The sequence below is a fragment of the Halichoerus grypus genome, chromosome 8, assembly GCF_964656455.1.
Source record: "Halichoerus grypus chromosome 8, mHalGry1.hap1.1, whole genome shotgun sequence".
NCBI classification, from domain to species: domain Eukaryota; kingdom Metazoa; phylum Chordata; class Mammalia; order Carnivora; family Phocidae; genus Halichoerus; species Halichoerus grypus.
This window is the reverse complement of record NC_135719.1, coordinates 109817823-109829244: the sequence shown is the minus strand read 5'-3', so window position 1 is coordinate 109829244 and position 11422 is coordinate 109817823.

Below are 11422 nucleotides of genomic sequence, written 5' to 3'. Positions count from 1 at the left end.
GTGTCCTGCCACTGACAGATAGGAAGTTTTGGAGATCATACCCAGGGAAGAATGCTTCATCCACAAGCCCAGAGCTCCACCCAAAAGAACTGGAGTAGCTTTGGAATGAATAGAGCACTGGGGAGGGATGCAGAGACTCGTTCATGTTTTGCAGGGTGAGAGCTATATTCCAAGTGTCCAACCCAGGAAGGACAGGGCATTGAGCTTCTGCAGGGAGGATCTAGCATTCAGTGGCTCCATGAGCAGTCCTCAGAATCACCTCATCACCTCGGAGCTTGTTACAAATGCAGATCCAGATTTCTGGGCCCCACTTGGGTTTGCTGAATTAATTTGTGGGATTGGGGACCGAGAATCTAAATTCTTTATCAATACTTTAGGTGTCTCTCACACACATTCAAGTTTGAGAACCACTGATCACCAAGACTAGAAAAAATGGATATAGAAGTAGGGTGGGTTAGCTTCATTTACATTTTAGTAAAAGGTAGAGAGAATCAGAGAAGGTCCAGGACCAAAAGCTGTGTGGCCTGGATGGAGAAGCAAGGAGGATCCTTAGGTCACAATCCCACCTCAGGAAAGTCAAAATGCCATTGGTTGTGGGTGAGGTCACTTATGAATTGTTGGTTTCCCAACATTTGGTATAGACCAAGCACTTAAGGTTTGAGACATGGACTTATAGTATTCTAAGTATATTAAACTTAATATATCTCTGTGGTAAGAGTGCTCGCCTGGTATTTAAAATATTTCCAAGAATGCTGGGAATGTAAGGAAATGCCTAGCTAGCAATGTGCCATAAAATTTCCTGGGGAAATGGCTCTGATGTATCTATAAATATAAGAGTTCCCATAATATTTAACTTCCTCATTTCTTGTTCTTTTTGTTAATCCCATTCTTCTTGTGGTGCCCAGGTGAAAAGTGCCTTAAGTAATTAAAAAGGAGTGGGTGAGGGGCGCCTGGGTGGCTCAGTCGGTTGAGCATCTGCCTTTGGCTCAGGTCATGATCCCAGGGTCCTGGGATCGAGCCCTGCATTGGGCTCCCTGCTCGGCGGGGAGCCTGCTTCTCCCTCTCCTGCCTCCCCTGCTTGTGCTCTCTCTCTCTCTGTCAAATAAACAAATAAATAATCTTTTTTTTTTTTTTTTTAAAGGAGTGGGTGAGTGCGTGTTTTGGAGACATCAAAGATAGGGTGCAGTTAGGGAAGCTGGAAAGCCTGCCTTCTGTCCTTTGTGGGGGGCTTGTGAGGGTCAGGAGGGAGCACTGGGGAAAGGAAAGTGAGCCCAGTTCCAGGGCCCTCTGAAGTGCCAAATGGGAGAAACTGTCTAAGCATCCCATTGCTACCCCCGCTGGGTCCTTCCTAAAAATTGTACTGGCAGAACCAAAATTTAAATTTCTAACATGAGTTACACTATTTTAACAGTGGGTGTTGGAATGCACATGCCTGTCAGTATCCAAGGTTTTAGAAGTAACTAGACACCTTACATATTTTTTTCCCTAAATATTTGCATGTCTGCTTCTACAGTGTAGACTTGTAATGTCTTTTTAAAAATCTGCTCCCCTAAGTGCAGCTTCATTAGAAGTCAGCTGGCTTTCTGACTAGCATTTCAGACCCTTGATTATTACACCAAAATCCATTAAACACATAAAATCTCTTACTGGAACCTGCAATTAAACCTCAAGTCTCATAAAAGAGAATGGAGTGATTATAGGAAAGTGATCTAATACGGTGCAAAGTGTTGGGAATAATAATGCTGGGGATTTATGTGGGGCCTTTTGCCCAAGCAACTAGAAGAATTTCCTAACCTCTGTTTAGTGGAGTAAGTTTTGATTCCTATTTTGTTCATTATTTGGCCTGGCACATGTCCAGGTTTCCCCCCTTATAAAATGGGGATAAGAATAGCTTTCTAACCTAACACCCAGAGATAACGGGTGCAAATGTTTTGTACAATATCAGGGAATAGTTGTTGCCATAGTAGAAACCAAGGAATGGCTGTTCCTTCATCTTAATCTTCGAGATTTTTTGTGGTGTATTCAGGGGAACCACTCAGCCTAATAGTGTCCTGGTCAGCATCAATGCCCAGTAGGGCAATGGTTCTCACACTTCACTGTGCCTAAAAACCACCTGGAGATCCTATTAAAATGCAGATTCGCAGGACCTGCCTCCAGAGAGTTTAATTCAGTGATTTTGGATTGGGCTGGAGAAATTAATTCATCCAGCAATTATGTGTGCTGGACACTGTTAAAGACATGAGGGGAATGCAGGTGAACAAGCAGACAAAAATCCATTCACAGTCTCTCTGCATTTGTGGCAGGACTCCAGGTGACATGGAGACTAATAGTCACACACTCTCCCAAAGGTCACACCTTGAGGACCGGAGTAACAGCACAAGTCAACTAGGGACGAGTCTAGTCGCTGTCATACCAATGGCTATACTGATGGAAACTTCAACACGTTTCAATATCCCATTTTTCTTCTCTCCTGGGACCTGCTCCTTGATCACAGTCTTCTGGAATATTTTAATTTAGGAACACTGGGTTCATTTTGGACCTTCTTAGCAAATCTGTTTGCTCCATGTTCATTGTTTTTTCATTCTAGTATCACACATCATTTACACTGATTTCTCAAGGGATCTCCTTAGTATCAAAGTCTTTAAGGAGAACTGGAAAACCCATCACTTGTTCCAGGGACTCTGGGCACGGGAATGATCAAGAATATGCTGGATTTGACCTCCAACAATTGAAAGACAATTAATTTGTCTAGTTCTAACCTAACCTGAGAGTTTACTTTAAATGGAAATTAGTCTTGGACTGGACTTACTCTGAGTCATTTCATTTTCATTTTCCTTTCTATGCTATAACATTTTGAAATGGGGAAAATTAGCTTTTGTTAATGACCTACACTTCCTGTGGAATGAAGGCAGTTGATTAATTTCTCTAAGTCCTTGGATGCATCTGTACTGAAGATGTATTGGAGACTCAGCTGACCCAGACCAACAGAGCAAATGAAGTACAGATGCAAAAGAGCATTTCACTTAAAAAAATACTCTTCTTATTTGCAATAACCTCCTTTAAAAAGATGTGTTAATAAACAGAGCTGAATTAAAAAAAATTCATTTCACTCCAGGAAACCTCGAATGCCCAAAGCTGACAGCAAATCATTCAGTGAGTAAACTAAAGGTAGAAAAAAAGCAACAAGGGCAAATAAGACTTTAAGTTAGTGAAGAAAATGAAGAACTAAAAAAATACCTAATAGATTTCAGGTTCATTGAAAAATGTACGTAGGGAGATTTCTTAAGTAATATTTCATTTAGTCCATATTTTATTTGTTATTTATGTCCTGCTTCCTTCCTCAAAGGATTTGAGGCTGCTCATTTATTCTCGGTACCTAGTGTGAGATAACATTTTAAAGGAAAAGATCATCTCTTTATCTTCATCTCCTCCTTCCTCTCAAGTTCTCCAACCACTTAGGAATTTCAAACAGGATAAGGAAAACACATTACTTATCCTATAATAAGTTTTCCAGCATCCAGTATAATCTCTGCCATTTTAATAGCTATTTTTATCAATCTTAGAGATCTTACCAGCTCCAAAACCTCTGAGTCTATATGTATGTATTATGTTTGCAATGGATGGCACAGGTAAACATCTCGCCTCATTTGCATTTTTTAGAAGTAACTGACACTTTTTTTAATAAGTCTGCAATTTTGGGAAACAATGTTCCTTTTCCTAGTCCTTCAGGGTCTTGTCCTCATGTGTACATATTTTACATGCAACTATTTTACTCAATGTTATATTGTGAACATTTTCCACACTGTTATACATTTTAACTTCAAAAGTTTACAAATTACCATATATATATACATATATACATAAAATATATATAATTTTTTTGAGAAAGAGAGAGTGGGCATGCATGCATGTGCATGCACAAGCAGGGGAAAGGAGCAGAGGGAGAGGAAGAGAGAGAATCTTAAGCAGACTCCACACCCAGCGTGGAGCCCAACGCGGGGCTTGATCTCACAACCCTGAGATCATGACCTGAGCCAAAATCAAGAGTTGGACACTTAACTGACCGAGCCACCCAGGTGCCCCTATAAGTTACCATTTTTAATGGTTACATAATTGTCCATAGAGTTGATGTGCTATTAGAACACTGGAAGAGGAAGGGAGGTATTTGAGCAGAGGGTCACAACATAGTTCACAGAATGAGTCCCACCCGTGTTATTTATAAGTGCTGGAGCACTTAATATTCCAGGGAGAGAAGTCTGGTACCAAGGAGCTTATTACTCTGAGGGCTTATCTATCAGGCATGCACAAGATGTGAGCTATCTTGGTCTCAATTTTGTTTTGAAACCCCTCTTTATCCATTTCCTGTATCAATATCCTTCAAGGGACAACAAGTTCTGCAAAAAGCAGAGAGAACAGCTGAACTGAAACTACTCACCCCTGTCTTCTTGCCAGTGGCTACAGAGGTGAGGGCTGGGTGCCCATCGACACCCAACACACAGACCCTTGCATATGCAGCCGCCTTTAGTAGAGGCACGTGGAGAGGGAATGCGTCTATGAGGCAGCAAAGCAGTGGCTCTGAGCAAGTACCCTGCAACCAGACTTTGCCTCCGTGTTCTTGTGCCTTACCTGTTCTTACCTGCAAAAATGAGGATCTGATGTCTGCACTCACTCTACAAGCTTGTTGTAAGGGTTATATAAAGAATGGGATGTGGCACACATTAAACACCATATAAGGGCTTGTTATTATCATTTCTTTTTCACTCACTTTTTTTTAGGCGGGAGAGTGAGAGAGAGAGAGAGGTGGGAGGAGGAACAGAGGAAGAGGGAGAGAGAGAATCTTAAGCAGGCTCCACGCCCTGTGCGGAGCCCCACACAGGGCTCCATCTCACGACCCTGAGATCATGACCTGAGCCAAAATCAAGAGTCAGATGCTTAACTGACTGAGCCACCCAGGTGCCCCATCTTCTTCCACTTTTTCCCCATCTTTTTCTCACTTTTGAAGGAAGGCAGGGAGCACAGCACAAGTCAAGGACACTAACTGGGCACTAACCATTGAAAATAGTAAAAGGCAAACCGTCCAAAGCAATCCTGGTCCCCTTTTCCTGTATTCACTTGTTTCAAAAGATTTTTAACCCAGAGACAATACTCGAGACTTCATGTGTGCACTTTAAGCCCAGAACTAAAGAATACCTCCTGCAAGTTTAAGCTGTGGTTTCAACTTCAGGCACAGAGCCTGTCTCAGTGATGCTGGCATTTTGTTAGTACGAGACCGTCTCATCACAGTGACTATTCATCACCTACCGGATGCCAGGACTCTGTGAGGCGCTTCAGAGAACCAGATCTAGTCTCCCCAACAACCTTATGGAATAGGTGGTGGTGGTGTTGTTATTCTCATTTTACAGGTGTTGGAACTTGCAGCCAGAAAGATAAAGCAATTTGCCTAAAGCCAAGTGGACTCAGAATTGAGAATTTACATGCAGGTCTGTGTAACTCCCTTCTATTCTTTTTCCACCTCTCCCCGTCCTGCACAGTGTGATATTTGGGCAAAGATGACTTGAGTCTTGGGGGCTTGCATTGCTGATGGAGGCAACTGGCTAATGCCCACAGCTGCTCTGCTGAACTATTCAGTGCTTCCCACAAAGCTCGGGCTCGATGCCAATCTTACAAAGCCCCCTCACCCACCCCTGCATTTCAGACTCAGCATCTATGCTCCTGACCCTGCCTGCAATGGATCGTCCACCCTGACACAGAGCCCATCAGAAAAAGCCCGCTGGCCCTGGTCCTGTTTTCCCACTCCTGCTCTGTTCTCATGTCTGGTGACCTTCTGTCTCAACTTATCTCCATGGCCCACTCTTTACCCTCTTCTTCTTGTTGAAGAGCGGGTTTGGGGGGATACAAAGGAATATGATGGAAACCCCCATCGCATTTTCCCTTAACCCCCAGCTGACACACTCCTGGATGTGAGGGTGCACACACCAACCTCAAGACAGAAGTTGGGAGAAGGTAAAATGAAAGATTTGCAGGCAATTCATACTGAGCTGCTTTTGTGGATTTCAGGCAGAAGAGGCTCTCATTCAAGGCCCATCTGAGATCACAGGTCAGTGTGAAATGCTGTCATGGGCTGAATTGTTTCCCCTCAAAATTTATACATTGAAACTCCAACTCCCAGCATCCCAGAATGTGGCCTTATTTGGGAACAGGGTCATTGCAGACATAATTAGTTAAGACAAGGTCATACTGGAGTAGGGTGGGCCCCTAATTCAATGACTGTTGTCCTTACAAAAAGGGGAAATTTGGACACAAGCATGCATGCCCCCAGAGGGAAGATGAAGGCAGAGATCACCTGAATAGGTCATCTTCTACAAATCAAGGACCACCAAAGATTGCCAGCAAGACTCTGGGAGCTAGAAGAGAGGAATCGAATAGATTCTCCATCACAACCCTCAGGAAGAACCGACCCCGCTGGCCCTCGATGTGGACTTCTCGCTGCCAAGACTCTGAGGAAATAAATTTCAGTATGTAAGCAACCCATCCCCCACACCGTGTTTGTGGTACTCTGTTGCCACAATCCCAGGAAACTACTAAACTGGAGGGATGCCCAAAAACGTCATCTGAAAGCTATTGTGAGCCTGGTCATGGGTGAGGTGGGGCGCAAACAAAGACAATGTTGCAGGAGCCTTCCTGCCTGGGCTGAGGGTCCTGGTGCACAGATGCCCCAACCCCACCCTGATGTTCCTTGGAGACTGTTCCAGACCAGGAACAGCTCACCCTCACAAAACACCTGATGCACCGGCCTTCTCTGGTGCTTGCCTGGGGAAAGGGAAGAAGTTCGATTTTAAGCCTAGTGTTACCTCGACCACAGGGACACATGATGACTTTCTTGGGCCTGAGGCAATTTGATCTTTGTGGGCTCCTTCCTGTATTGAAAAAAAAAAAGTTAAAAATATTTGACAACCTCACTGATGTCAAGACAAGGATAATCTATGCTGGATCCATCATGACATATTCGTTACTATTACATTTACTTTTTTTCTTCATATTTTAAAAGAAATTAAAATTAAAACATGTCTGTGGGGCTCTAAAATTGTCAGTGGGCACTGTGCCTATTGATAAGTCAGCCCTGCCCCAAGGATAAACCAGTGAGCCATCAAGGAGTCAAAAAAAAAAAAAAAAAAGAAAAGAAAAACAACAAAAAAGAACCCTACCCTGCTGTGTGCTTTTGCCACAAGAAACGGCCTTAGAAAGATCTATGAACAAGTGTGTTATATCTAATTAGGCACTCTTTCCAACCTCGGAAAGTGACGCCATCTTCACGTGGGTTGCATTTCTTGAGTCAAAAAGTCCATAGTTTGCCTTACACTTTTCCTTTACCTCGGGATGAACCCCAAAACAAATACTCCCAGGCGCAGACAGAGAGCCATGCCACATATTAGCTGCCACCACCTGCAAGTGTGGGACCATAAATCCACCCCCCTCCCACGGAGGTGGCCATGGGACGCTGTCCGAACCATACATAAAACATGCCCCTCTGCACTGTATTATCGGCCTTCCTGATTTACTGTATATACAGTCTCCAAGTTAAATACCAACAGAAGCACCCGAAAATATATTCTCTTGCAGCCCCTATCTGAAAACCACATTGCCCAAATAATGTCGGCTCATTCCCGGTACCTGAGTGTCATTCTCAGAAATACATCCCTACAGCAGGGCCCCATGAAACTCGTGAGCACAGAGAAGGAGAAGCAGAACCTCCAGATTTAAGGCCCAGACATTTTAAAAGTGCACATGTTTCCAAAATGAGACTAAGCAATTCAAACAGTCGGTATCTGATGCCCCCCTTAGCAGGGTTTTTACTGGCTTCCCTTAATGTCATATTTGAATCTCTCTTTCTTTTATGCACCCCTCCTAGCAATAGGAGCAGCAGTAACAAATTGAATAAATAAACGCACACTAAATGATTCTCCCTAGAAACCATAATGAAGTGTCTGCATTGATGCAGAATTCCAGTTACTTTCTGTGGAGGACCCAGGAGCATAGATTTCTAGTCTGTGCCAATCCACTGGAGCATGAGTCTCAGGAGACAGAGAGCAATCCCCAGTTACATGTTATCAATTTGAGAATAGGAGTAGCATTGGTTTTTGTAGGCTGGTCTGGGTTTAAATATCAGCTTTACACCTAGAGAGATGCCATCTTGGAGGATCCGAGTCCTCATCTTCTAAGTGAAGATAATGCCAACTGGGCCATGTTGATTGGGAATTCCATCTAGATGCCCTCCTTTCTAACAGGACCCTGATTTCATTTAGGTAACTACTCACCCAGGCCCAGTTTCACGGACGTGGGACCTGCACAGGCGCCCAGGGCCTCATGCTCAGAAGGGCTCTGTGCTTGGTTCAGTGCTCTGCTATCACCATCTTGAAATCGTTAATAATTTTATTTTTGAATTTGTGACTTGTAAGTAAATCTGCTGAGACAGTGGAGTGTGCATGTGAGCAGAGGAAATATAACATGCCTGCCACCTCATTCACACTTCTGTGATAATTCCACAGAATATTTTCATGGGTTAATTCCATCCTGGTGCTGGTGGTTGGTTTGTTCCAGACCAGGCATGCCACTCAAATCAGACCAATGTGAAGCTTTCTGGAGGCTTCTGGAAGAGTTCAGATTCCTGCTTCCAGAACTGATTCTCTCTACTTCCATCTTTCTGTGACAGTAAGCATGAAGCCAACATATAGAGCAGGGCAAAGTCAATAGAATCACAGAAAAACAGAGCTAGAGCTTCTGGACCAAGCAACCCAAATACTGGCCACCACTGTGGACTTACAAGAATATGAACCAACCATTTCACTGTGGCTAAATCCCACTTAAGATGGACTTTCTGTAACTTGATGCTGAAAGCAGACCAGTATATATCTGCTGACTGAGTAGACAGATGCATACAGCATTGAAAAATCAGAAGTCATGGCTGGCATTGGCCAAGAAAAAACATCAAAGATCTCAAGGAGGGGGGGGATCTGGTTGATAGGTGAAGGGCAAGAAAAGGCAGTCCCGGAAGGAAGGGGTGCTATAGTATGTACAAAGCCCTGAGGGAGACACACACAAGGGGGCAGGGAAGACTATAGACTGGAGATGCAACGGCTCACGCAGGGAGAATGGGTACCATGGTGTGGCTGCCCTAGATTGGCGAGGGTCTGGGGTGTTCTGGAGGTGATGTGGTCAGTTGCAGGTGGACCCTGTGCTAGGGCGTGGCTTCGAAATGCCTGGTGTGGTGAAGAGACCTGTGGCCATGCTGTCGCAGTAAGATCTTATGAGCTACTTTCTTATCATCTTATTCAGGAAAAGGCACTTTACCAGAGTGCTAATAGGTCCATTTTAGAGTCCAATTATCTGGGTTTGAAACCTCACTAATGGTATATCGTGGGCAAGTGACTTTATCATTCTGGGCAAAATGAATACAGAATGAAGGTATGAGCAGTATCTATCTCACCCTTTGCTATGAGAATTATGAGGTTGTTTAGTGTTTGACACTTGGTAAGAGTTCCATGGATGTTGGTGATTATTATTAATAGATTTTAATGGTCTTACATGGGTCCTTGCTAGGGAGATTTCTTCTGGGGACCATTGACCCACAGGCTCCTACACCCTCTCCTCATCTCTCATTGTTTGGAGACCGTCATCCACAATTGCAAACCTCTCTTTCACCTTCTTGGCACCTTCTACAGTGGCCTCTGAGCTGCAAGATGAAGACTTTCTGGGCCCCAGACTCCGTGTGCCTGTTTCTGCCTTCCTGACATTTGGGCTGGACGAGGTTGCTGCAGAGGCTCTTTGGACCAAATTCCGTTAGCCATAGGCAGCCAGCCTCTCTGGCTTATCCCCAATAGTCAGGGGAATGAATGCCATGGGACACTTGAGTCCTGGTCTGCTTAGAGTTTACAGGAGAAAGGGTAAAAGTCATACGAGAAATACTTATGTGGCCGATTTCACTTGATTTATAAGAATTCCTTAAGCAAGAAAAGCATATTGTCACCATTTTCAACATATTGTAGAGTGCTGTCCATTTTGCTGATCCGTTTGTGCAGGCCACATTTGGGGTTAACTTCACACACCCCTGCACAGGATCAGCTAGGACTCTGTTAAGTACAGCATATTGCCTTTAGTTTATTCCTGTATCAGGTACTTACTCAATGCCTCTTACGTGCCAGGTACAATTTGGTGACTTGTCTTACACAGCTATCTGCATTCTAAATGTTATGTATGATGTAACAGATGATGTTACACATAGATCCTTTCATATTTTCAAAGACTTAGAATCAAATTTCAGAGGGAACATGCCACTTAAACCACAAAGGACTCTTAAAAACTTTCCTTCAAAACTTCGAGAACTGGCTAGTTAGAAGTTCAGCTGATGTCTGGCCTCTGGATTAGTATAATCTTTCTGAGGTGGAGATAGGAATGCAGTTCCACTCAGCACACAGTTACCACTAATATTTATAGCTTACCTTTTAAAAGTAAACAAATTAGGGGCAACCAGAAAACTCGAAGCCACCAAGCCCCAAACTTTCTACGAATCCTTCTTATCATGCTATGCTAAAGACAGATAAAAATTCTTGGATATAGTTCAATACCAGAAGATGATTCTGCATCTGCAGAACATCTGACATATACAAAGTTTGAAAAATTCTTTCTAAATGAATATGTAGAATAAAGCACGCTCTGTGCCTAGGGACAAAATCATATGTTATCAATTATTGGAAACACACAGCACATGTACCAACAAACACATGTAGAATCCACCAGTGTTGTTGGTAAGATTATGGAGTGGAGAGATTGTTTGCAGCTGTTATGTTAATTAAGGAACAAAATGGCTCCATCTGCCACACCATCTCTCAGTTGGGCTACCAACCCTTTTTCTGCTTGGCTCCAAGTTGATATAGAGAGCGAGGGAGCTGATGCCTAGTCTTGGCCCCAGTCAGTTCCCATGTGGAGTAGATGTTGGAGAGGCAGGTCTGGCAGGCTGAGTCACAGAATCCCATCTGGCTAATTCTCCACCACACTTAGGCTTGGAATGGGCTGACACAGGATTGTCTTCCCCCACATGGATGTGGCTGGGGTTGGGGGTAAGGATCTGTGGACCAGGCTGGGCTGGACCCTATGGAAGTAATCCATCAACAAGAACAGATGGGGCTGAACAGACAGGCTGAGCTGGGTGGCATGCTGAGTTCCCTTTGCAGTATGTCTTGCTTGATTCATCCCCATAATGTATGTGTAGCAATAGTGCCCTACAGGACACGGCATAGCCGCCATATGGTCAGCTTTGCTTGCAAGATCCCAGAACAGTAGGGCTTGGGGTAAGTTTCTGTTTGGTACCTTTCCGAGGGCCAAAATCAGAGACACATTGAATAAACACTTTCTAGTAACTGCAGAG